Source organism: Lycorma delicatula, chromosome 12, assembly GCF_047948215.1.
Source record: "Lycorma delicatula isolate Av1 chromosome 12, ASM4794821v1, whole genome shotgun sequence".
Taxonomy (NCBI): domain Eukaryota; kingdom Metazoa; phylum Arthropoda; class Insecta; order Hemiptera; family Fulgoridae; genus Lycorma; species Lycorma delicatula.
The window spans coordinates 28,078,189-28,106,110 of record NC_134466.1 but is presented as its reverse complement, the minus strand read 5'-3'; positions in this window follow the sequence as shown (position 1 = coordinate 28,106,110).

Sequence of the window (27,922 nt, the reverse complement as noted above, 5' to 3'; positions counted from 1 at the left end):
ACTGCTAGTTCCATGTAAAGATTAAAAAGTAACGGAGATAGAGAACATCCTTGTCGGACTCCCTTTCTTATTATGGCTTCTTTCTTATGTTCTTCAATTGCTACTGTTGCTGTTTGGTTCCTGTACATGTTAGCAATTGTTCTTCTATCTCTGTATTTGAACCCTAATTTTTTTTAAATGCTAAACATTTTATTCCAGTCTACGTTATCGAATGCCTTTTCTAGGTCTATAAACGCCAAGTATGTTGGTTTGTTTTTCTTTAATCTTCCTTCTACTATTAATCTGAGGCCTAAAATTGCTTCCCTTGTCCCTATACTTTTCCTGAAACCAAATTGGTCTTCTCCTAACACTTCCTCCACTCTCCTCTCAATTCTTCTGTATAGAATTCTAGTTAAGATTTTTGATGCATGACTAGTTAAACTAATTGTTCTGTATTCTTCACATTTATCTGCCCCTGATTTCTTTGGTATCATTACTATAACACTTTTTTTGAAGTCTGACGGAAATTCCCCTTTTTCATAAATATTACACACCAGTTTGTATAATCTATCAATCGCCTCCTCCCCTGCACTGCACAGTAATTCTACAGGTATTCCGTCTATTCCAGGAGCCTTTCTGCCATTTAAATCTTTTAATGCTCTCTTAAATTCAGATCTCAGTATTGTTTCTCCCATTTCATCCTTTCGCAACTTCCTCTTCTTCCTCTATAAAACCATTTTCTAATTCATTTCCTCCGTATAACTCTTCAATATATTCCACCCATCTATCGACTTTACCTTTCGTATTATATATAGGTGTACCATCTTTGTTTAACACATTATTAGATTTTAATTTATGTACCCCAAAATTTTCCTTAACTTTCCTGTATGCTCCGTCTATTTTACCAATGTTCATTTCTCTTTCCACTTCTGAACACTTTTCTTTAATCCACTCTTCTTTCGCCAGTTTGCACTTCCTGTTTATAGCATTTCTTAATTGCCGATAGTTCCTTTTACTTTCTTCATCACTAGCATTCTTATATTTTCTACGTTCATCAATCAGCTGCAATATATCGTCTGAAACCCAAGGTTTTCTACCAGTTCTCTTTATTCCGCCTAAGTTCGCTTCTGCTGATTTAAGAATTTCCTTTTTAACATTCTCCCATTCTTCTTCTACATTTTCTATCTTATCTTTTTTACTCAGACCTCTAGCGATGTCCTCCTCAAAAATCTTCTTTACCTCCTCTTCCTCAAGCTTCTCTAAATTCCACCGATTCATCTGACACCTTTTCTTCAGGTTTTTAAACCCCAATCTACATTTCATTATCACCAAATTATGGTCGCTATCAATGTCTGCTCCAGGGTAAGTTTTGCAGTCCACGAGTTGATTTCTAAATCTTTGCTTAACCATGATATAATCTATCTGATACCTTGCAGTATCGCCTGGCTTTTTCCAAGTGTATATTCTTCTATTATGATTTTTAAATTGGGTGTTGGCAATTACTAAATTATACTTCGTGCAAAACTCTATAAGTCGGTCCCCTCTTTCATTCCTTTTGCCCAGCCCGTATTCACCCACTATATTTCCTTCCTTGCCTTTTCCAATGCTTGCATTCCAATCTCCAACTATTATTAAATTTTCATCTCCTTTTACGTGTTTAATTGCTTCATCAATCTCTTCGTATACACATTCTACCTCATCATCATCATGGGCGCTTGTAGGCATATAGACGTTAACAATCGTTGTCGGTTTAGGTTTTGAATTTATCCTTATTACAATGACTCTATCGCTATGCGTCTTGAAATACTCCACTCTCCTCCCTATTTTCTTGTTCATCACGAAACCTACTCCTGCCTGCCCATTATTTGACGCTGAGTTAATTACTCTAAAGTCACCCGACCAAAAGTCGCCTTCCTCTTCCCACCGAACCTCACTAATTCCTACTATATCCACGTTTACCCTATCCATTTCCCTTTTTAAATTCTCTAGCCTACCAACCTTTTTTAAGCTTCTAACATTCCACGCTCCAACTCGTAGAATGTTATTTTTAACTTTTCTGGTGACCCCTTCCTTAGTAGTCCCCACCCGGAGATCCGAACGGGGGACTATTTTACCTCCGGAATATTTTACCAAGGAAGGCGCCTCCATTATTGCTTTTGAAAATGCAGAGCCATATTTTCTTGGAAAAAAAAACAGCTGTAGTTTTCCATTGCTTTCAGCTGCGCAGTACTCAGAGGACTGAGTGATGTTGATACGGCCGTTTAAGTCGTCCTGACTCACGCCCCTAACAACTACTGAAAGAGCTGCTGCCCTCTTTCAGGAATCATTCCTTAGTCTGGCTCTCAACAGATACCTCTCCGATATGGTTGCACCTTCGGTCCAGCTATTCTGTATCCCTGAGCACTCAAGCCCCCTCACCAACGGCAAGGTCTCATGATTCATAGAGGAGGAGTTGGAGTTAGAGGGTAAATCTTCTTAGAAAAACTTCTAAACTTTTCTTAGGGGGTATACTGAAAAAAAAATTGAAAAAATACATCAAAAGAACAAAAATCAGTATTTTTATTCTCTTAACAATGTTCAGAGAAATGACCTGTAACAGAAAGCAAACTAATTACAAAAACTAATGACTCATAAATATACACAATTTCTTTAATGAAAAGGGGACATTATGTACTAAAATATAGAAAAGAGAAGAGGAAATGACAAAGATGGTAGTATACAGATTTTAAAAATACCTGAGAATATAGTATAGTAATTCTACAAAGGACTAAAGCTCTCCTAGTTTATTCTGAGAAAATCCTTGACATCAACCACCTACAAGAGAGGATAGGCAGTAGCATCCATTACATCTGACATGCTGGTGCATATGTGGGAAGAGCTGGATTACCTTTTGAACATGTTCAGTGTAACAAATGGTGCACATATCAAAGTGTATTAAACACCAAAAACAATTTCAGAATTTACTCTTTCAAAATATATATTCATGCAAGTAATACCTTAAATATAATGCTGTTTAAATAATAGCTGAAGCCGAGGAGTTCTTTTACAAATACTCTATATATCAGTCATACAATTCTAGAAGTGGATTGAGACTGAGACAGGCTTGTAATTGGCAGTAAGTAAAAGCCATTTGAATCTGTACCCAAATTAAAATCTTGACTGTACAACTAATATTGTTTCAAGAGTAAATCAACATGGTACAAGGGACACACTGAAATCAATGTAACGGTAGAACAAAATGTCTTATAATGAATGCTCCCAACTTGTAGTTTCATTCCTCTACTACTTGTACTAACATTCCAAACCTCATTGACCTTATCCCCTCTCATCTTCTGTTAGCTCCCATTTTATGGAGTTAGTAAGCCAGGATTGTCAACATCTAAAACACTTAGATCATATTTAAAACAATGTGCAATGATTGAACTTTTAACAGCAGAAAAAGTAAACCTAGTGACAATCATCGTCTTCTAAAAGCCCTTTATGTTGATGAAACTGCTGATCAAAGGACTGTGAGTAGATTGACAATAAAATTTTGTCCTTCAGAAGTTATATCAGCATTTAAAAAAAAAAAATACCTAATGTTCAAGCTTAATTAATTGTTCCTGAAGATTAAAATTAGGATCAAATAATCTAATGGTCGAACTGAGAATGTACAAGACTACACTTCATTTACACTCATACATATCATCCTCATTCATCCTCTGAAGTATTATCTAAACGGTAGTTACCGGAGGCTAAACAGGAAAAGAGAAGATCAAATAATCTATATATAGGTAAAGTTGTTGAATTTATTATTCTCCGCTTGTGCTTTTCAATTAAATGATTTTTAAAATTGTGACCTATAGGCTAATATCAAAATTGTAACTTTTAAGATTTAAACAATTTTTTTGTTTTTATATAGTTGTAAGAGTATCACTAAATTATACTATTTTTTCATTACATACAAAATATTGTGAGGATTATTTATTCAGCAAATGTAGAAAATTTAACATTGCTGTGAAGAAAAATGTAATTAGATATGAAGTGATTTTTCTGCACTATATTTAACATTGACTGCTTAATGATTTTATTAATTAAAAATAAGACTGTTTACATCTTCATTCTGTATTATTTTTAAACAGTGTAAAAATTACTAGAGAAGATTAAGCAAATGTTCATTAATGTTTAATGAACAGTTACTGTAAGACTTAATGAAAACAAAAGACTAATTGACATAATTTAAGGAAGAAATACAGTCTGTTACATCATCAGCAAGAAAAATAAAAAAAAATAAAAAAATAAAAAATTAGTTCAATTACATAAATCCTACATTTTTATAACTGTTAGTTTTATAAAAAGTATTTTCTTTTGAAAACTTTAGACTTTGTACACTTAAAAGAAAAAAAACTTTTTAAACAAACTGAACCAAATTTAATAAATGTAACATTTTTCAAACTACCATAATATTATCTATCAGCCACTTTTGCAGCCATCATCAGTGAGTGTGTATATACATTATCAACTATGAAGTAAAATTTGTTGACACATTAAAATTTGTTTGTCCAATTTTTTGAATCGATTTAGATTATGGAGCAGGATATGTTTAATAAATATACTATGCAAATTGAAAAAAAAATTAAAACTGTTAAATGGAATGTTAAAAAAATCTTAATCTATAAATAAGTAATATTATATAATTAATTATTTTTAATTTAAAAGCTGTGACAGCCAAAAATGCAACAAACATGAAAATATTGAAATTCTGGTGTTTTTCTCTATTTGAACAATTAATCTCTTTCATGCTAGATTTCAGATTTGTAGATGGTGGTGTTAAACTAAGATTTGTCGAAAACAAATTGCTGATAATCAATCTAAAGATACCTATAAAACAAAAAAAACAAAAAATAATCATAAGAAACAAGATTAAACTTTTTTTTTTATGGACCTTGCGATTGTAAAATGAGTTAGTATTTACTATGATAATATTCATATAAAAATCAAACAAAAATATTTTTATCCAAGTAAAGTCTTACCTCCTCTATGAATCATGAGACCTTGCCGTTGGTGAGGGGGCTTGAGTGCTCAGGGATACAGAGTAGCTGGACCGAAGGTGCAACCATATCGGAGAGGTATCTGTTGAGAGCCAGACTAAGGAATGATTCCTGAAAGAGGGCAGCAGCTCTTTCAGTAGTTGTTAGGGGCGTGAGTCAGGACGACTTAAACGGCCGTATCAACATCACTCAGTCCTCTGAGTACTGCGCAGCTGAAAGCAATGGAAAACTACAGCTGCTTTTTTTCCAAGAAAATGTGGCTCTCTGCATTTTCACATAGAAATAATGGAGGCGCCTTCCTTGGTAAAATATTCCGGAGGTAAAATAGTCCCCCGTTCGGATCTCCGGGTGGGGACTACTAAGGAAGGGGTCACCAGAAAATTAAAAAATAACATTCTACGAGTCGGAGCGTGGAATGTTAGAAGCTTGAAAAAGGTTGGTAGGCTAGAAAATTTAAAAAGGGAAATGGGTAGGACAAATGTGGATATAGTAGGAATTAGTGAGGTTCGGTGGGAAGAGGAAGGCGACTTTTGGTCAGGTGATTTTAGAGTAATTAACTCAGCGTCAAATAATGGGCAGGCAGGAGTAGGTTTCGTGATGAACAAGAAGATAGGGAGGAGAGTGGAGTATTTCAAAATGCATAGCGATAGAATCATTGTAATAAGGATAAAATCAAAACCTAAACCGACAACGATTGTTAACGTCTATATGCCTACAAGCGCCCATGATGATGATGAGGTAGAGTGTGTATACGAAGAGATTGATGAAGCAATTAAACACGTAAAAGGAGATGAAAATTTAATAATAGTTGGAGATTGGAATGCAAGCATTGGAAAAGGCAGGGAAGGAAGTGTAGTGGGTGAATACGGGCTGGGCAAAAGGAATGAAAGAGGGGACCGACTTATAGAATTTTGCACGAAGTATAATTTAGTAATTGCCAACACCCAATTTAAAAATCATAATAGAAGAATATACACTTGGAAAAAGCCAGGCGATACTGGAAGGTATCAGATAGATTATATCATGGTTAAGCAAAGATTTAGAAATCAACTCGTTGACTGCAAAACTTACCCTGGAGCAGACATTGATAGCGACCATAATTTGGTGATAATGAAATGTAGATTGGGGTTTAAAAACCTGAAGAAAAGGTGTCAGATGAATCGGTGGAATTTAGAGAAGCTTGAGGAAGAGGAGGTAAAGAAGATTTTTGAGGAGGACATCGCAATAGGTCTGAGTAAAAAAGATAAGGTAGAAAATGTAGAAGAAGAATGGGAGAATGTTAAAAAGGAAATTCTTAAATCAGCAGAAGCAAACTTAGGCGGAATAAAGAGAACCGGTAGAAAACCTTGGGTTTCAGACGATATATTGCAGCTGATGGATGAACGTAGAAAATATAAGAATGCTAGTGATGAAGAAAGTAAAAGGAACTATCGGAAATTAAGAAATGCTATAAACAGGAAGTGCAAACTGGTGAAAGAAGAGTGGATTAAAGAAAAGTGTTCAGAAGTGGAAAGAGAAATGAACATTGGTAAAATAGACGGAGCATACAGGAAAGTTAAGGAAAATTTTGGGGTACATAAATTAAAATCTAATAATGTGTTAAACAAAGATGGTACACCAATATATAATACGAAAGGTAAAGTCGATAGATGGGTGGAATATATTGAAGAGTTATACGGAGGAAATGAATTAGAAAATGGTGTTATAGAGGAAGAAGAGGAAGTTGAGGAGGATGAAATGGGAGAAACAATACTAAGATCTGAATTTAAGAGAGCATTCAAAAATTTAAATTGCAGAAAGGCTCCTGGAATAGACGGAATACCTGTAGAATTACTGCGCAGTGCAGGTGAGGAAGTGATTGATAGATTATACAAACTGGTGTGTAATATTTATGAAAATGGGGAATTTCCATCAGACTTCAAAAAAAGTGTTATAGTTATGATACCAAAGAAAGCAGGGGCAGATAAATGTGAAGAATACAGAACAATTAGTTTAACTAGTCATGCATCAAAAATCTTAACTAGAATTTTATACAGAAGAATTGAGAGGAGAGTGGAAGAAGTGTTAGGAGAAGACCAATTTGGTTTCAGGAAAAGTATAGGGACAAGGGAAGCAATTTTAGGCCTCAGATTAATAGTAGAAGGAAGATTAAAGAAAAACAAACCAACATACTTGGCGTTTATAGACCTAGAAAAGGCTTTCGATAACGTAGACTGGAATAAAATGTTCAGCATTTTAAAAAAATTAGGGTTCAAATACAGAGATAGAAGAACAATTGCTAACATGTACAGGAACCAAACAGCAACAATAACAATTGAAGAACATAAGAAAGAAGCCCTAATAAGAAAGGGAGTCCGACAAGGATGTTCCCTATCTCCGTTACTTTTTAATCTTTACATGGAACTAGCAGTTAATGATGTTAAAGAACAATTTCGATTCGGAGTAACAGTACAAGGTGAAAAGATAAAGATGCTACGATTTGCTGATGATATAGTAATTCTAGCCGAGAGTAAAAAGGATTTAGAAGAAACAATGAACGGCACAGATGAAGTCCTACGCAAGAACTATCGCATGAAAATAAACAAGAACAAAACAAAAGTAATGAAATGTAGTAGAAATAACAAAGATGGACCGCTGAATGTGAAAATAGGAGGAGAAACGATTATGGAGGTAGAAGAATTTTGTTATTTGGGAAGTAAAATTACTAAAGATGGACGAAGCAGGAGCGATATAAAATGCCGAATAGCACAAGCTAAACGAGCCTTCAGTAAGAAATATAATTTGTTTACATCAAAAATTAATTTAAATGTCAGGAAAAGATTTTGGAAAGTGTATGTTTGGAGTGTCGCTTTATATGGAAGTGAAACTTGGACAATCGGAGTATCTGAGAAGAAAAGATTAGAAGCTTTTGAAATGTGGTGCTATAGAAGAATGTTAAAAATCAGATGGGTGGATAAAGTGACAAATGAAGAGGTATTGCGGCAAATAGATGAAGAAAGAAGCATTTGGAAAAATATAGTTAAAAGAAGAGACAGACTTATAGGCCACATACTAAGGCATCCTGGAATAGTCGCTTTAATATTGGAAGGACAGGTAGAAGGGAAAAATTGTGTAGGCAGGCCACGTTTGGAGTATGTAAAACAAATTGTTGGGGATGTAGGATGTAGAGGGTATACTGAAATGAAACGACTAGCACTAGATAGGGAATCTTGGAGAGCTGCATCAAACCAGTCAAATGACTGAAGACAAAAAAAAAAAAAAAAAAAAAAAAAAGTCTTGCATCTAAATCTACTACTGGAATGTAGTATTTTATAAATTTATTGTAGTAATCATTACTAAGAATCATTTTCTCTAAGATCAACAACAAAAGCTACTATATAAATTAATAATATGTACCTGACCAATTAATAATAAAATGAAACTTCATCTAAAAAATGTGCAGTCAATAAATCAAAAGTACAATGTTCTTACTTGGTTGAAATTCTTTTCAATGCTATTGAAATCAAGCAAAATGTAACTGATTTGTTCAGGTTAAAGTAGGTGGCTGTTTTGATGCTGACTCTCTAGATGAATATTTCATTTCTAACTTCTCTGTACACTTACAAGGAAAGTAATATTAAAGTTATTCAAAAAATATTCAAAGAGTAAAATATAAATATAACAAAATGTTCAAATAATCTTATAGATATCTTTCTTCAAGTGAAATATTCAACTTTAAGAATAATGATACCATCAAAAAGAAAAAAAAAATGAATTAGTGGTTTACTTATCAAATATTATCTAACTTTTTTTTTAATTATATGAACTATTTTTAATTATTATATGAACAAATATATACAGATAATATTAATTTTATTAAAAGTTGAGGTAATCACTATGAAAAGTTGGATAACAAAGAGAAAATACTCTTCAGTAAAAAATAAACACAAATAAATCAATATAATTTGTTTATTAAAAATATATAAAATTATTACAAATAAAATTCATTTGACTCTAACATAGATTTAACACTACAATAAAAAAAAACTGTTCATTTTTTATGTTGTAAATAAATCAAAATTTTCATTTGTTTAAGTGTTGGGTTAACATTTATGTAATCCTGTTTAATACTCACTATTTGAAGACCAAATCAAAGCAGTGATCACGTCAAATCAAATAAAATTTAAGGTTTAATATCATTAGTGATCTAATTTTATTATATTTATTTTTTGGTTGATGAAATTATACAGAAGCTTTGAAAGCTTGTTCATGGAATATGGAAGTAGAATTTTGTAGCATATGGAAAAATGACATGCCTGACTGGGATTCGAACCTGGGATATGCAGATGAAAGGCTGAGACGCTACCGCTCCGCCAACTGGTTTGAGAATGATGCTTGTTTATCTAAGTTCTTAGTGAATTTTTCAACATTACACAACAATATATAACTGACACTGGTAGCACATGATCCATACTGAATGAATGTGTACAATCTGTAACTACTGGATTCTATTTAAGTGAAATTCTACAACAAACGCTTTCAATCTGTAGACTATTCAAACATCCTGTCATATTTTAAATATAACAGGATATTTTGAAGATGGTTATAAAGATGTTGAAGATGACAGAAGGGTTGGATGTCCTAATGCACCTAATCCATAAACAATCAGTTTTGAAAAACATTGCAAAACAATTGTTATCTGATATCATTGAGACTCAGAATCATTCAAACATAAGGGTAACAGGTGATGAAACATAGATATACAGTTATTGTATTAAAATCAAGATCCAATTATCCCTATGAAAGCTTCCTGAAGAATACAAAAAAAAAAACATGCAGAGTTCAATAGAATGTTAAGGTTCTCTTGTTTTTTTTTTTCTTTTATCATGGCTTTGCCTGTTATGAATTTTTATCAGAAGGTAGAACAGTCAACAACAGCATTATTTAGTAATTTTAACCACTTACATGAGGTAATCTAAAGAAAATGACCACAAACATGAGCAATCAATTTTTGGATTTTACACATAACACTTCACTACTGATTTGTAATTCTTTAATAAAAAATAACCCCATGCTGGTGCCGCAGCGTTGTAATTCTCCAGACATGTTACTTTGCACTTTTTTTCCCACTGATTAAGAGAACAATAAAAGGTCCGCAACGGTTTGGGATGATAGATTAAATAACAAAAAAATCATTAACTAAACTTAAGATTATAGAAAAGGATACGTTCTACAAACGTCTTGGGCTTGGAAGAAATGCTGGGATTATTTTGTCGCATCTCTGGGGATTACTCTAAAGGGTACATTATCAATATAGAAGAATAAGTTAATTATTTTAGATAAAGATAAAAATTCTCATTATTGTTTTATCACACCTCATTCATTAATCATTGAGGCGACACACTGAAATAAGAAAGCTTACTAATGACATTTTTTTAAGAAAGTCAACAAAAGTCACCTGAAGCCAAAAGTAAAAATATGATTTTTCAAAAGACATTTCTAACAAATGATAGATAGAAGAATAAAATTCCTTTACACATTCAGATAATCATAGTTAACCGGATATTGTAACTGAACAATGGATTATATTCCATGCTTTTAACAAATTTATTTAATTAAGTTAAAATATTCTTCCTGATGTGACATGTGTATCCTTAACTAAGTTAAAAGTGATACAAATAAACAGGTTTCACAAATATTTGCTATTATAATAAAATACATTTGAGTAAATTAAATTTTACTGAACAAAGAGATTTAGGAATTAATTTGTTAGTTACAGTAAAACAGTAGCCAACAAACAAATCAAAATGTTTATGAATTTTATATTAAGATTTATTTTTTTATATTTTTTGTGATCATCATTTGTTTTAGATTTTTAATTTAATACATCTGTAAAAATAGTGTGTACCATAAAAGCACTAATATGAATATTAAAAAAAAAAGTATCAAGTGATATATTTATTTTGTTTATTATTGTTAATATCAGAATGTTTCTAAAATCTTATTGTATAACAATTGCCAATACTAAAACTCTTCTATTCATAGTCAGTGATAACAATGAGTTATATAACAAAACAATAAAAATTTTGATATATTACTTTTAATAACATTCTACATGATGCTTTCAGTCAGAAATATAATTTGTTTACATCAAATATTAATTTAAATGTCAGGAAAAGATTTTTGAAAGTATATGTTCGGAGTGCAGCTTTATATGGAAGTGAAATTTGGACGATCGGTGTATCTGAGAAGAAAAGATTAGAAGCTTTTGAAATGTGGTGCTACAGGAGAATGTGTTAAAAATCAGATGGGTGGATAAAGTGACAAATGAAGAGGTGTTGCGGCAAATAGATGAAGAAAGAAGCATTTGAAAAAATATAGCTAAACGAAGAGACAGACTTATAGGCCACATATTAAGGCATCCTGGAATAGTCGCTTTAATATTGGAAGGACAGGTAGAATGAAAAAATTGTGTAGGCAGGCCACGTTTGGAATATGTAAAACAAATTGTTAGGGATGTAGGATGTAGGGGGTATACCGAAATTTTTTTTTTTTTTTAGGGCGAAAAACGCTTGCGCGTTATCATCGCCCGGAATCTTTTTTTTATATAAAAAATAAAAGGATTTAAAACTATTCTAAAAGATGAATAAAACTTACGACTAATATCACAGGTAAAAACTAATATAAAATCAAGAGTAAATAGAATTTTACAAAGTCCAGGATGGGTGTAAAGGGCCCATTCTTGGATAACTAAAAACCATAAAGGGTCTAATATAAAACTTAAAACTAGGTTAAAAACTAAAATAACAAAATTAAGTAAAACTTAAAACTAACACTAATTATATAATTAAAACTAGGTTAAAAATAAAAATTAAAAAGGAGAAATAAAGCATAAAACTAACATTACTAAAATCTTACAACTAATATCACAGAGAGTCTTTAAAATATAAAAAAAAAAACTATATAAAATTTAACAAATTCCGATAAGGAGTGTAAAAGGCTCCTAATCGGATAAAAAAAAAACAAAAAAAAAAAATCAAGAACTCAGAAAAAAAGAAACTTATTAAAAACTCTTCCAGCATTAAAAAATATACGCAACGATATTAAATTTTTTGCATTAACCCAGCAGTTCGAAGAAATAAAAACAACCGGGTTAAAATTTCATTATCATTGCACAAGACACCACGGATGTTTCTGGGTAGATTAAATTTACGACGCAACGCCGCATAACATATGCAATCCACGAGTATTGGACAGCCATGGGGCAGTTGCATCGTGCGCATAGGGGTGCTTGTCCTCTTATCATCAGGTAATCGTGTGTGATCCTCGTGTGTCCTATCCGCAATCGACAAAGGACTACTTCCTCACGCCGAGTTTTTCTGTATGAGGTGTCCCATGTTAACACAGAATCTTTAATCTGTCGGAGTTTATTATCAACGGTAGCCGTCCAGTCACCTTGCCACCATGCTCTCAGTGATTGTTTTACACAATTAATAAAATCAGAGGTAGCAATTCGGTTGGTGAAAGGAGGCTGATTACATGCTTCTTTGGCAGCAGAATCTGCATGTTCATTACCTGGAATCCCTACGTGGCTAGGGACCCAGCAAAAACTTAATTCTGAGTTGCGATTATTCAACTCAGCGATTGCGTTATAAATTTCAATGACGATAGGATGTTTAGATTAAAAATTTTTTAAGGCATGGAGAGCACTACACGAGTCACTGCAAATAAGAATTTTTCTATATTTAGGGTTAATGATGTTTAGAGCCTTATTTATAGCGTATAGTTCAGCGGTAAACACACTCGTAATACCGGGGAGACCAAACATATAAGTTCTCTCATTAACAACAAAAGCACACCCAACTGTATCGTTTTGTTTAGATCCATCAGTGTATACAACCGCGTCTGGTTTCATCTTGGAGAGAACACACTGAAACATCTGCTGAAAGACAATAGATGGTGTTGATTGTTTATTGTATGTAGTCAGGTCAAAATTAAAATTTATGAGGTTTATTCTCCATGGAGGATATGAGCACGGGTACATAGGAAAGAATGGCGGTGTGTCAACATCTATATGCTGCAGCAGACGCCAGGTACGGACACCTACAGGTGCAGTACGACGTGGATGATCCTCATACTTTCCTAGATTAGGATTTCTAAAGACTGACTCAAGAACCGGGTGATTTGGCTGTCCTCTGAGTCGAGCAAAATAAGATAATAAGATAAATAAGAGATAAGATAAGAGATAAATAAGATAATAATCTCGTCTATCCCAAAGTGATGGTTGTTCACCACAGTCTACAAGTAAGCTTGCGACAGGACTTGATCTAAACGCGCCTGTGGCAAGCCGAAGGAAAGCATGATGTACACTATCCAGCATTTTAAGCACGGTTTGACGAGCTGAAGAGTAGGCCACACAATCATAATCTAAACGGGAGCGAACAAAGGAATAGTAAAAACGTATCATACATGATCTATCGGCTCCCCGGTTGGTGTTAGTAAGGACTCGCATCATATCTAGAATTTTGGAACATTTTGTTTTCAATTCTTTTAAATGTTTGACCCAAGTAAGACGGCTATCAAAAAATAAACCTAAAAACTTGACGTAAGTAGAGATAGTAATAGTCTCACCGTTCAGAAAAATTTGCGGAATAGAAGGGTTTCGTAGCCGAGAAAAAACTACACATTTTGTTTTTTCGGATGAAAATGTGAAACCAGTAATCCTAGACCAAGCTTCAAGGTGAGATATAGTGTTCTGCAGTAGTCTCTCTGCTGTAGGTGCCGAACGGCTTGCAATGTAGATAGCAAAGTCGTCAGCAAATAGAGAGCATGAGACAGGAGCCTGAACACATTTGGTAATATCGTTTATGGCTACAGAAAATAAGGTGGCACTTAATACACTACCTTGGGGCACTCCATTCTCCAAGATGACACTATCTGAGAGCGAATCATCCACACGAACACGAGCCGTTCGGTGATTTAAGAATCCCCGGATAAAAGCAAGCATATTGCCCTTGATTCCCCATTTTTTGAGAGTGTTAAGAATACCACGTTGCCAGGCTGTGTCATACGCCTTTTTTATATCGAAGAAGATAGCGACGAGGTGCTGCCGATTTAGGAAAGCGTTTTGTATGGCTGTTTCCAGTGACACTAAATGGTCAATAGAAGATCGTCCTTGTCGAAAACCACACTGTTCTGGAGATAGAAAGCCATGTTTCTATCAAAGCGTTTCACAAAACGCTTGTTAATGAAATAGGGCGGTAGCTTGAGGGGTTCGTCTGGTCTTTACCAGGTTTTAGTACTGGTATGATAAATGCTTCTGACCAGCCGGGTGGGAAGACTTGTTCGGAGAATAAACCGTTGAAAATATTCAAAAGTTGTAGTGCCGAATTAGGAAGGTGTGAAAGCATGGAAAGGCGAATGTTGTCCGGTCCAGGGGAAGTGTCCCGTGAATTTTTAAGTGCATGTAACAATTCTTTAAATACGAATGGAGTGTTAATTCACCAACCGAATCACCAATGTTTAACGATAATACTTCTATTTGTATCTTGTACCGTTGAAAATCGTTATTATATGATGAGGTGAGAGACACCGAGCGGAAAGATTTTGCTAGACTATTTGCCACTTCCGAGGATGATGAAAGGAGTTCTCCTTCATCAATAAGACCAAGAATAGATTTCGTCCATGAGTTCCTCTTAGCGTCCAAGAATACTCGACGGCACACCGCTCTAGCCCTGCGGTATAAATTTAGATGTTCTGTTGTAGGCCTACGATTAAATTTACGTAGTGCCTGCCGTCGATTCCTAATAGCATTTTTGCAATCATCGTTCCACCATGGAACGAAAGGACGTCTAGGATTACCCGATGTTTGTGGGATATATCTGTTGTCATTCTCAAGTATCATGGACGTAAAAGAAGAATACTGGTCGAGGATGTTCGCTCCATCGTCAAACTGAGATTGGAATGCTTTATGGTATCCGTTCCAATCTGCCTTTTCAACAATCCATCTCCGTGGCCATCTTTTAATCTCGCAGTCTACACCGAAACTAATAATAATTGGTCTATGATCACTGCCGTGAAAGTCATCACAAACCGACCAATTAAAATGAGGGAGCACATTCGGTGAGCATATGGAAAGATCAAGGTTAGATACAGTACCGTTGATAAGGACATGAATGTGTGTGATCCATCATTCAGTAGGCAAAGGTCAAAATCTTGTCTCAATCTGTTTATCATATTTCCTCGAGTGGAGCAGAAGGTTGAGCCCCAGGAAATATGATGGGCATTGAAGTCTCTTACTATTAACGATGGAGATGGTATTTGTGTGAGGAGATTTGAGACATCTAAAGCACTGAACTCAGTGTTCGGTGAGAGATACAGATTGCAGATATGCAATTTGAAGGGAATAGAGACCTTTACTGCAATAGCAGGAATGACAGTGGTTAGTTGAATTCTTGTAGCTGACACCCCATTCTTCATGAAAATCGCTACTCCACCACTCTCCCTACTGTCTACTAGGCAGTCGTATCTCTCGCAGAAGTATCCTCTAAGTGTAATTCGGTCATGTTGTAGAAGGTGAGTTTCTTGGAAACACATGATTAGTGGATCATGTGTGTGCGCTAGTACTCTAATATCTTCAATGAGGGACCGAATACCTCTAACATTCCACTGAATAATGTTCATAAGTGTAAAAAATAAATTTCGGAAATTATATAAAAATTAGTTGTACCTGATTCGGTTTTTATTTTTTGTATTTTTTATTTTAAAGAACTCCGATGCCCTAGGGTCGGGTGGTTCTTCAACCATATCCTCCAGTATATGAGGTGATGGTGGAGGAGATTTATTTGAATGGGATGCTGTAGTTGACATCCCAGAAGAGATAGTTATGTGGGTTCCCTTTATGGGGAGCTTATTAGGTGGCTTACTGCCAGCTGTGATAGTCGCTATTCGTGGCGGTACGACTTTCGGAATAGGAACTTTCGTATGTATCATACTGTTTGATTCACTAGCTGCGACGGAGGACTTTTTATTCATTTTTGTCAGCTCTGAGATAGTGGCTGTAAGTGAAGCTACTTGATCAGATAGCATCTGAACAAGTTTTTTAAGCTCATTGCAGGATCCGCACTGCTGATTATTAACATTTGTAGGAATTTGTTTAGATGTAGCGGTGGCAAAAGATACGTCTGGTTTAACCAGGTTCCGTGAATTCTTTATCTTTTTATATTCTTTACGTGCAGCCGGAAAAGATAGTTTTTGCTCCGTACAGATTTTGAGAATTGCCTTTTCTTCTTTAAAAGTTGGGCAATCTCGGGAGCGGGCTGTATGTGGACCACTGCAGTTTGCGCATTTTTCACTTTCTTCGCAGTTAGTGTCATTGTGACCTTCTTTGGCACATCGAGCACAGATCTCAGTTTTTGTACAAGATGTTGTAGTATGACCAAAACCTTGGCATCTGAAACATCGCCGTGGGTTGGGTATGAATGGTCGTACCCGAACCGAGAGGTAACCCACTTTAATCTTCTCTGGTGGAACAGGGAGATTGAATGTTAATATAAGAGACGGTGTCGGTTCTTCTGTTCCGTTCTGCCGTTTCATTATACGTTTTACTTCAACAACATCTTGGTGGCAAAGCTCATCAACTATTTCCGAGATATCTATATCTAGAAGGTCTCTACAAAAAATTACACCCCGGCTCGTATTTAACGTTTTTTGGCATTCTGCACTTATATTTATACCACCCATATTACGGAGACGTAAGATAGATCGACTCTGTTCATCGTTGAATGTTTCAACCGAATCGATCCGTCGCGTAATTTCCTGATATTCTTCGGGGAGCCACTTGCACCTGTTATGGTTTTGTTTATTAAGAACGGTGAAACCTTTTGAAGGGAGCCTCCTTCCTGACTATTTCTGAGAACAACGAATCTAATATTTTTGTATTTCGATTCTAAGAAGTTCTCTTCAGTAGGACTTTTATCCTCGTCAGACAAAGCTGACCGAGGTCTCTTCGCAAGACTTAATTTGGTGGTTTTTTCAGATGGACCACCAACCATCATTGTGTTTGTTGTTGGAACTGAAATTTTGGTCCCACGAGTACCGGCTAAAAATGGATCACTCCAGCAGAGCGCACGCGTACTGGAGCTAGAGCTAAATACAACTGGGTTCGCCCTGGTGCCCAGAGGACATCGTTCGAGACTCACTACGTAGAGCCATTCACCCATCGGCACGATTTGTTCCCACCTTGGGTTACGGTTGCGTTTCGTAAGATGTCGCAACCATACCGAGTGTAAATGTAAGAAATATCAGTGTAGGTTGTTGTTGTGTAATTGTGTATGTGTGTATGTTGTAATTTATGTAGTGTTCTTGGTGTAGTATATGTGTAAAATGTAAAGTGTTCCGCAGCTCATTGTATAGTGGGAAGGAAAGCTGTGGAGGCTAGGCCTGTGGGGACGCCAACCCCCAAAGTCTTAAAGAATAAGACTCCCTGTCGGGGGGGGGGGGGGGTATACCGAAATGAAACGACTAGCACTAGATAGGGAATCTTGGAGTGCTGCATCAAACCAGTCAAATGACTGAAGACAAAAAAAAAACATGATGATGACTTAATAAATTGAAAGGTGTGTAAAAATGTTTATTTCTTAACTAACCAACATTTTGTATTGGTGGTTTCAGTAACCTTAATGTTAAATATTTAATGCATACATCTATAATAATACATAACACAATCTTTACAGCAAGTTAGTAAGATCAGTTTGATGAAATAATGGTTTATGAATATTTTGTTTAATGGAATAAATTTAAAAGTTATAAACTGACACTACAAAACAATAATAAAAGAGTTGTTCAATAATTGAAGACAGATGGCCGTTATAAAATTATTATTCATTTGATGACAATGAAACTAACGCTACTTTTCAATACAATTCCTTGGCTATATTAAACCAAATATCCCTCTTTCTGTGAACTTTCTTAGTCCATTAATAAAGAATTATTCACATTGGTGTCTAAACTATTCTTGACCAGCTCATTATTGCCAAACTTGGTGCTATGTTTTGTTTGGTCATCTCAAAGACAGGACCAAAAAAAAATGTGATGGTATGAGATTGAGACTGTAAAGGTGGATGTAGTAACATCTTCTGATCCAACTTTTGAATAGCTTCTTGTGAATTACGCCATCTGAAAGGAACCAGCATGTTTCCTCCTTATTGCAGTTTCACTTAATTTTCTAGCATGCCACGATGGTACTGTTGATTGCATGTTGTTCTTTTAAACAATCACAATAAATTTGGTCCATGTAATCCCAAGACATCATTATCATCTCTTTACCGGTTGACGCAGAGGTTTTGAAATTTTTCTGATGAAACTTGGATGTTTCCATTTCCATAGTCTAACTTCTGGTTTCAAACTCAGTGATAAATCCAAATTTCATCATGAGTTACTGTATGATGTAAAGTAAAACATTACCTTCCACTAAAAACAATTATTTAAGTTCCACACAAATGTGAATTCAGGTATCTTTGTGATTTTAAGGCAATATCTCAGAATCCACCTTCAACATGTTTTGCAGTAAATCAGTTTGTCATGGATAATGTAACGACAGTGCCGATACTCACACTAAAAATTCCAGCAATTTCGCAAATTTTTGTGTATCTGTCTTTGTAAATAAGATCATTAAAATAATTTTGCAGTGATAGTTGAAACGTCCACTTAATTCTGCTACAGTGGAAGTAGGTGATTCTGCCCAATTTTAATGGTTCAATCCACTTATAAAAATTTGCATGAATAATAAACTTTTTACTATACTACTTTAACATCTACATGCAAATTTTTGCCATTTTTACACCTTTCAAAAAAAAAATCTTTACAAAGCACGTTATTCTACCACGATACAAGTTTCAAGCGAAGCCAATATATTAAAATAAACAGAAGAGATCATAATAAAGTAATTTTTTTTTTTGAACAGTTAATATTTTCTACGTCATGGTTGCCAACTTGAACATCAGATGGTATTAGGCTAATTAGACTCAGACATCAGACTCAATTCTATTACATATTTTTTTCACTGTTATCAATGGGCTTTAATTAATGAATGAACTTTGCAGATCATGTAGAATATTCTGACGATAATATAGAGTAAAGGAATAAATTCACTTTTTGGACTAAATAACTGTTTTTAATTAAGTAATAATTTATTGTAAGATCTTTTCTCCACTTATAGTGTGATACTGTAGCTAATGATCAAACAAGATCATTAACATTGTCAATCGCTTTTCCAATGAAGTTTTGAAGAAGACAGGAATGGAAGAATCCATCCCTTCAAATAAAAAAATTAATAATTATGTAAACATTTATAGAAATTTACAAGTATTTGAAAAGTTATTTAAGTAAAAAAATTTAAATAAGTACCAAATTAAAATAATTAAATCTGAAGTGTTAGTAGCAGCTTAAAATGTTATCATTGTTATTTACTTTAATGTTTATTAAGGTTTAAAAAATAAATATTTTCAAATTAAAGAATTTTTAGTCACCATTGCATTAACATGGCACAAATGTTTTTTTTTTGCCATAACTTAACTTTTCTTTTTTCCATAACTGATATAAACAAATATTTACTAGTAACAATGTCATGATATATTCATTTATGCTGCGGTAATATTTAATTGAGAGTAATTAAAGCGACACCAAACTTTATATCATCCAGTACCTAATGCCAAATTGGTCTATATAGACATCTGGGTAATTGAACAATTTTTTTGTTGATAAAACCACTACTCTATTAAGTGAGCTTAACCATATTTTCTACAATAATATATAAGCATTTCATTTTCATTCATAATATTTTACTTATATTGTTTTCAGAAGAGATTATTTCTATTAGGACAGATGGATCACTAAGGTATAAATATGAATAAAAAATTAACTGTAAAATTAAATCAGAAATGCAATTAAATAATAATAATAGAGCATACAAACCTTGCTATAGAATAAAGTCATCTCCAAAAGAATGTTCTCCTGATAAGCATTTTTTTAATGATTCTCTATCATCAGAAAAGTGAATGACTGGTCGGTTACATAACTGAAAAATTATAGAATTTTTATTAAAAACCCAAAAGAGATGATTAATGTATTTTCAGCTCCTTTTTGTTATTTTACATATAATTATTTAAAAAAAAAAATAATATATTTAATTTAATATTTTGCTTTTGTTAAATTTAAACAAACACTTTCAATCACTGTAGTGAAAACTTCCTATGCACTAACAAAACTGTTCTTAGCACAAGAAGTGTTTTAGATAATTTTATTGCTGATTATTATGTTGATATGTAGAAATTTTATAAGTCCATTATATTTTTGTTTAAAATTACGTCTTGTTTGCCCAATATAAGTTAGGAAGTTAGGACAGTTGAAGCAGTTCATACAAACATATTTCTGAAAAAATGTATGTGTTAAAAGACTTTTATTCTACATTTGATGCCTTTTAATTTATATATATATTTTTTTAATTTATTAGCTTATCTTAATAATACAAATAATAAAGGAGGATGCCACAGGTGATGAAATATAGAAACTAATTTTAAATAGTGTTTATTAATATTTGTTTAGAGTTGTCAGTTTATTATCTTCAGAGGATTGTTTGGTTTTCTCCAGCCATCTGTGACCTTTTTTATTACTTTTCCTCTTCACCAAAATGTAAACATGTGTAGACAACCAACAATCAAATTTTGGTTTACACTAACAATTAAAATAAAAAAAACATTGATATATTCTTGATTTCGGAACATCTAGATTATAATAAATTGGATTGTTATTAGCAAGAATGGAAATTTTAAATGTTAAATATATTTTTAACAGACAATCCTGCATGTGCAAACAATGAAAATAGTGAAAGAGTTTACATATTTAGAAATTAATTTATTACAAGTTGTATGTATTCTAATCAAATTTTATTTTACACACAAACATAAACATTTTTTGTTACCTTATGTTAATAATACATGTAAACATTTAAAATTTTAAAATTAATTCATTTACTTATGTACATATATATGCAGATTTTCAGGTAAAAATTTTCAGTATTGTGATTATGAAAAATTTCGGTTTTCAGATTTCAACTGAAATATCCATTTTGACCATCCCTCAATCCATTTTCACTAGTTTTGATGTGATGTCTGTATGTATGTATCTATCTATCTCGCAAAACTCAAAAATGATTAGTCGTAGAATATTGAAATTTTGGAATTAGGACTGTTGTAACTTCTAGTTGTGCACCTCCTCTTTTGATTACAATCGACTGAACCATAGTGTCCAAAAAAAGCCCAAAGCCAAAAAATTTGAACTTTGGACTTTTTCTTAATTGCAATAATACGACCTCATTGAGAGCTTTTCAACGATATATAATAAGTGGTACTTATTTTCATCGGTTCCAGAGTTTAGTCAAATAAAAGTTTAGTTAATTAGATAATTGGATCTTAGAGTAAGGCACATTGGTTCGAATCAGACATCATTTCCTTTTTTTCTTAATTTAAATATATTGATTTATTAACCTCTCATAGTAATAAAAATTTTATGTTGAATAATAATTCAATAACAAAAAAAAAATATATATATATGAAAAAATATCAAAAGTTTTTAATGAAATAAAATTTTATGTACTTTTCATTTAAAAAAAAAAAAAAATGTGTAAATGTAATTTATTAGGCGCACAAGGAAGTCATGTGGTGTCCATATCAGATTTTTTAGTATTGTTAACTGAGAAAGAATATTTATAAAATTTTTTCATAATAATTTTTTTTTTGTTTTTTCATTGTTTAAGTCATTCATATAAAATTCTTTGTAACAGTAAAATTTTTTGTTATTTACTTGACTCTTATTTGTGTTAGGGTTATCAGATTAGGAAAAAAAGTACTGTGTAAAATATACAACATTTTTATGAACTGTTAATTTCAAAGAATATTAATTTTGAATAGCAGAAGGTAAATTAGAAATGATGTTTGGTAATGATATGAAGGAAAAATAATTAAGTTAAAAAAAAATTGAAGGCAATTTTTCTGAAGATGTTCAAAACATTTCTCTCTTAACCAACAGCTATGCCAAACCACTAGATGTTGTATTTAATTACCTTCAACTGTAAATGTGTTTTGGTATATGGTACAGCAACAAGAGTGCATATGATTTAAAAAAATATGAAGGCGATTGATTATTAAGAGAGATCAAATCCCTTCAGTATGAGGAGAAGTAAATAGAGATAGCACTTGATAATATGTAAAACTGAACTAATGGCAATTTCTTTTTAAATAATTGCTAGTCTATACTTTTAAAGGTGCCAAAATTAAGCTACTGTGTTATTCCTAATTTCTCAATATTAAAAAATGTATTTTAGTTTGAAATATTTATCAGTAAACCCATGTCATAAATAAACTTTAAAAAAAACCCAAATAAGTTAATTATAAAATAATAAAAAACTGTATTTTGGTATTGTATACCAAAACAGCTGTGATTTTTGAATAAATTTTGTGAAAATCAAAAAAAAAACTTTTTTTTAATTTTCTTTTTTTATTATAGATTTTCAACAAATAAAAACTTCATCCATTGATTATAATATATTTTCCCGTACTTCTAAATAAAGTAAAATCTGATATGACTAAAACAAAACTGAATAAAATTTTAATAACTTCCATCACTATAAAGTAATTATTATTTAACTATATTTGTTGTCATGGTAAATTACTGTTTTTTTACAAATGTGATTTCAGACATTACACGAACAAATGAAAAATTTACAAGTAAAGATAAATAAATATACTGCTTTCAACAAATATGATTTCTGACATTACACAACATAAATGAAAAAAATTATAAAGATTATTTAATGAATTTTAGCACACTGCTGTTCCCAATGGTTTACCCCGGTGATTTTCTAACTTCCGAACATGGAAGAGATATAATTGATACCAATAATCCTGTTCCATTTGTAATCACATCAATTAGACAAAAAACTGATGATCATATTCATCCAAAGTATGTATATTTTTTATTTATTTATTTATTGATAATAGGTTACAAAAGTAACAAATAATATAATACCTATATCAAATACTGGAGAGATATACATATGATATTTCAAATAACAAAAACAATCACCAAACACAGTAACAGAACTTAGAAAACTAATACCAAAAGTTAACTTTCATGGTATCCCGCATCATCAGTCGGTAAAAAATTCATCAACAAAAACAAAAAATAAATAAATAAAAACTAGAAACTTAGAAAGATAAATTTCAATATCCACAAAATTTGAACAACGTTAACTCAATGCCAGCTGAAATGATAAATATTTGTATGTAGCCTGTATACGACTTAAAACTTAAAACTAATTACAAATTGATAATTACTATTGATCATATTTTACCTTTAAGTAATATTAATTATATAAATTTTTGCAAAGCTTTTATACTTATCTTTAATTTTATTTTAAAGTTTTTTGTTGTTAATCTTTAAGACTTTTAGGAAGCTTTTATTTATAAGCGACAATTTTACAATTTTATTTGGCAATTTCTTTATTGACTTTGGGTATTTGTAAATTTTTATTTCTTGAATTGCTAATACTTCTAAAAAAGTACTTTCAATTAATCATAATAATAGATTCTAAAATGCACTTTTCTCTCAAGTTTAACAGTATTTCATAACTATTTATGTCACTCATAGAGATTGTTTTATTACTTTTTCATGCATTACTCTGACAAGTTCATAAACCGTTTTATTTTACAGAACACTGTGCTAAAACTTTTTATGTTGTTATATTATAATATACTTACATAATTGTGAGTAAATTTTTATGACTTAGTAGCTTACTTAATATTCTGAGAGCGTAGATAATGTATTTTGTATTTGTTTTTATTAACTGAGATTCCAGCTTTTAATTATAGTCCCAACTCATATTAGAATCAATTACACCAATGTGATATGACATTAGCTTTTTTACTTCAGTGTTTTATGATTCATGGTGTCAAGGGCTTTTGGCAAGTCCAAAGACACAGTTGCAATTGGCATTCCTTTATCTAAGTTTTCATAAATTAGTTCAACTTTTGCAATATCATCTTTTGTTCCTATTCTTTTTTTTTAAATTAGTTTTTATAATTAGAATGTACTTCATTAATTATTCTTATGGGTAAGAATATTTAAAAGATTTTTGGTAAGTTAGATATTAATGAAATTGGTCAGTACTTATTTGCATTAATTTTCTCTTCAGCTTTATGCATTGGTGCAATTTTAGCTATTTTAAAATGATTTAGACATATTCTTAATTCAAAACATAAGTTGTTTATATTTACCGATGAAAAAACTAAATTATTTGAGGTATTTTTAATTAAATTAGTATGAATGTTGTCTGCCTCATCAGCTTTGTTTAATTATTTTACAATTTTCTTTACCTCATTACCATTAGTATGATAAAAATTCACTGAATTATTAAATATTAGTTTTTTTTTTTGTAATTATTCTTTGGTAGTTTTACTAATATCTCTAAAATTATTATTAAAATAATGGGTAATATTATCATATTCAATTTCACTTCTTATTTATACGAGGGCTATCCAGAAAGTAACTTACGTTTTGAAATAAAAAACCAACCAAATAAAAGAAATTTTATTATATACATTTGAAAGGGATAGTCTTAAAACTATTTTTCTACATAATCAGCATTTAAGTTGAGGCTCTTATCACATCAATGTACAAGCTTTTCAATTCCTTCTCTGTAGAAATTTGCTGCCTTAGATTTTTGGCACGCATCTTGCACAAAATTTGTGATATGCAAGCTTTCTCATACAATTTCAAGCAGTAAACTTTGTGAAATTTAGGTTAAATGAAACGAACCCACCGGGTTGGTCTAGTGGTGAATGCGTCTTCCCAAATCAGCTGATTTGGAAGCCGAGAGTTCCAGCGTTCAAGTCCTAGTAAAACCAATTATTTTTACACGGATTTGAATACTAGATCATGAATACTGGTGTTCTTTGGTGGTTGGGTTTCAATTAACCACACATCTCAGGAATGGTCGAACTGAGAATGTACAAGACTACACTTCATTTACACTCATACATATCATCCTCATTCATCCTCTGAAGTATTATCTAAACGGTAGTTACCGGAGGCTAAACAGGGGAAAAAAAGAAAGAAAGAAAGGTTAAATGAAACGAGAGTTCCATAATTGTAATGCGGCAATTTCACAAATTTTATCACTGATTTTCATCGTCAGTTCATGAGTCACAAGGCTAGGCCAACCATTGTGGTTCTTATCATGAACATTGGTGTAGCCATTTTTAAACTGGATGCACCACTGTCTCACTCCACCTTCACTCATTATTCCATCTCTGCACACCTCACAAACTGATGAATATCAATTGGTTTGAGGTATTTTTGCCAGTAAAAACCTAATCACTGAACATACCTCACAATTTATGGGATTTTCTATTGAAGCGCACATTTCAGTAATTCACAATGAACAAGGTAGAAAAATCACAATCCACACACTACAACTTGATGCATACTGAGTGCAGAAACATTTTTATGCCAAGATATCTGCTCTACCCCCACCCATCTCCATGCAAGGCACAAATGTAAGTTACTTTCTGGACTGCTCTTTTATATCATACAGGAATTCAATTATAGTATAGGATTTTTTTAATTTTCTCCAAGCTTGTTAACATAGTGCCATTTTTTTTGTGTTATTAAATTTATCAATAACAGATTTTTCATAATTATACTTAGCATTTTATTAAAACATGTAGATTTAAGAGTTAGCACAAATTAGAAGTAACTATATTTTGTTACTATAATATCTGAGAGCAATTTTGCAACAGTTTGTCTTGTCAATTCTTACATCAATTAGTTCTGACTTAATTGATTAATTTAGTTAATTGTCCTTTTAACTTGAGCAATTTTTTTTTTATTATCAGGCTTAATGTTATAGTACTAGTAACTGATTATGCTCACTTAACTTCAACATTTATTATTGTTCAAATTAATTTTCACAAACATATTCACATCTTCAGACAGTTATTTAGCATAAGTATAATTAAAACATGTAGATATATGTGGTAAGTACTGGATCTCAATCGATGAAGTAAAATGAAATATTCGGTTATTATTACAATCTATTGGTAGATAACAAAAGAAATGTGTAGTACAATGTTTCAATATATTTTTGGGAATGAATTATAAACTTATAACTTTTTGAATATTTATTTCCGTCATTTTACTTCTCATTAAAAAGAAGATACAATTAATAATAAATAAAGATACTTTTATATGGTATCAATATTACCTGTCATAATCTAAAACCACTCTCAAAGACAATTCTAAAAACAATGAAATAAATCAGATATAAAAACATCAGTCATGTATACAGTTTTTTTTCTTATTTATGATTTGTTTTAAATTTGTTGCAATTATTTACAACAGCCAACAATACAGTGAGGAAGCCATCAAAATATTTTTCTAGAATGTAATGTGCAGGTACAAAAGTAAAAATTAATAGAAATTTTGTATTTAAATAATAAGCAATTATTTTACATTTGTTTCAAGTATTAAAATGTTAGATCAATACTTAATTTATTTAACAATTTTATTAATTTATTTATTTTTTGTTTTTGAGGAAAATTTGCACATTTTGTATATCTATAACTATTTTAAAAACCAACAGTTAAATATTATTAAAAAACAATTAATATGTGTCTCAGTCATAATACCAAAGATGATAAAAAAATTCTTCATTATAATTATCTGTAATATTAATAAATTAATCTAATTACACGCATTGATATACATGAAATGTTTTATATCCTTTCTTTTTTTCTTTTTAAAATGACATTTTTCTTTGTTATAGAAAATTAATATACTTAATTCATTGTTTATTGAATATAAATTGATTATAATCTATCTAACATACAAATTCATATAACAGTTGTTGCACTAACTTAACCTAACAGTAATTATTTTAAGTCTTGGTAGCTATAATTCTTACCCTTTATAACTCACAAAAGTTTTATTGTGTTAAGTTTCATTCCATGATTTTCTGATTATTTATGGACAAAATATAAGAAAAAAAATTACTTTCATTATCAACAATGAACAAAATCAATTGTAATTTATGAGACACTTAAAAATTAAAATTAAAAGACTAATTTCTAATAGAGGGAAAAGGAAAGATATATATATATATATATATATATATATATATATATATCTTTGTGAAAATTCAATATTTCATCAACCACTGTGCCAATTAACCTCAAATAACAAGAAATTAAAACCACCAAATACAGTAACAGAACCTAAAAAGAACTAGTAATATAAAAAAATTAATTACACACACACACGCGCGCGCGTATAAACTATTATATAAAAATGCAGAGGGTTTTTGTTTATTCAGAATAAACAAAAAACTACTAGATCAATTGCAACAAAACTTTTATCCATGTTTCTTGGCATAACTAAAAAGGTTTTTAGATATATTTCATCTCAAAAAAAAAAATATATATATATAAGTAGTAGTGAAGATTTACCAGTTGAAGCACAAACTTTAATGAATTGAACTGTAAGTCTCTATCATTGTGTGAGCTGGTTTGAACTGAATGATTCATATCAATTAAATGAATAATATTAGAGTGATGAGGTAAAAGCACCTTATGGGAGGCTAAACCAATCATCACCATTACTTTGTTACAAATGAGGTGCCCCTAGGGTGCTTTTTTAGGAGGTGCAATGGGGCGATTTTATAATATCTATGCAAACAATTATCCAATTTTCAAAATTCAAATGGGGTATTTGTTAGTAGGTTGAAGGCTAACTCTTGCATGCATCAGGTACAACCTTGATGAAACAGATTACTGTTATTTGAAAATGTATACATACATAAAGTTTGTCTGTTTGTTATCGCA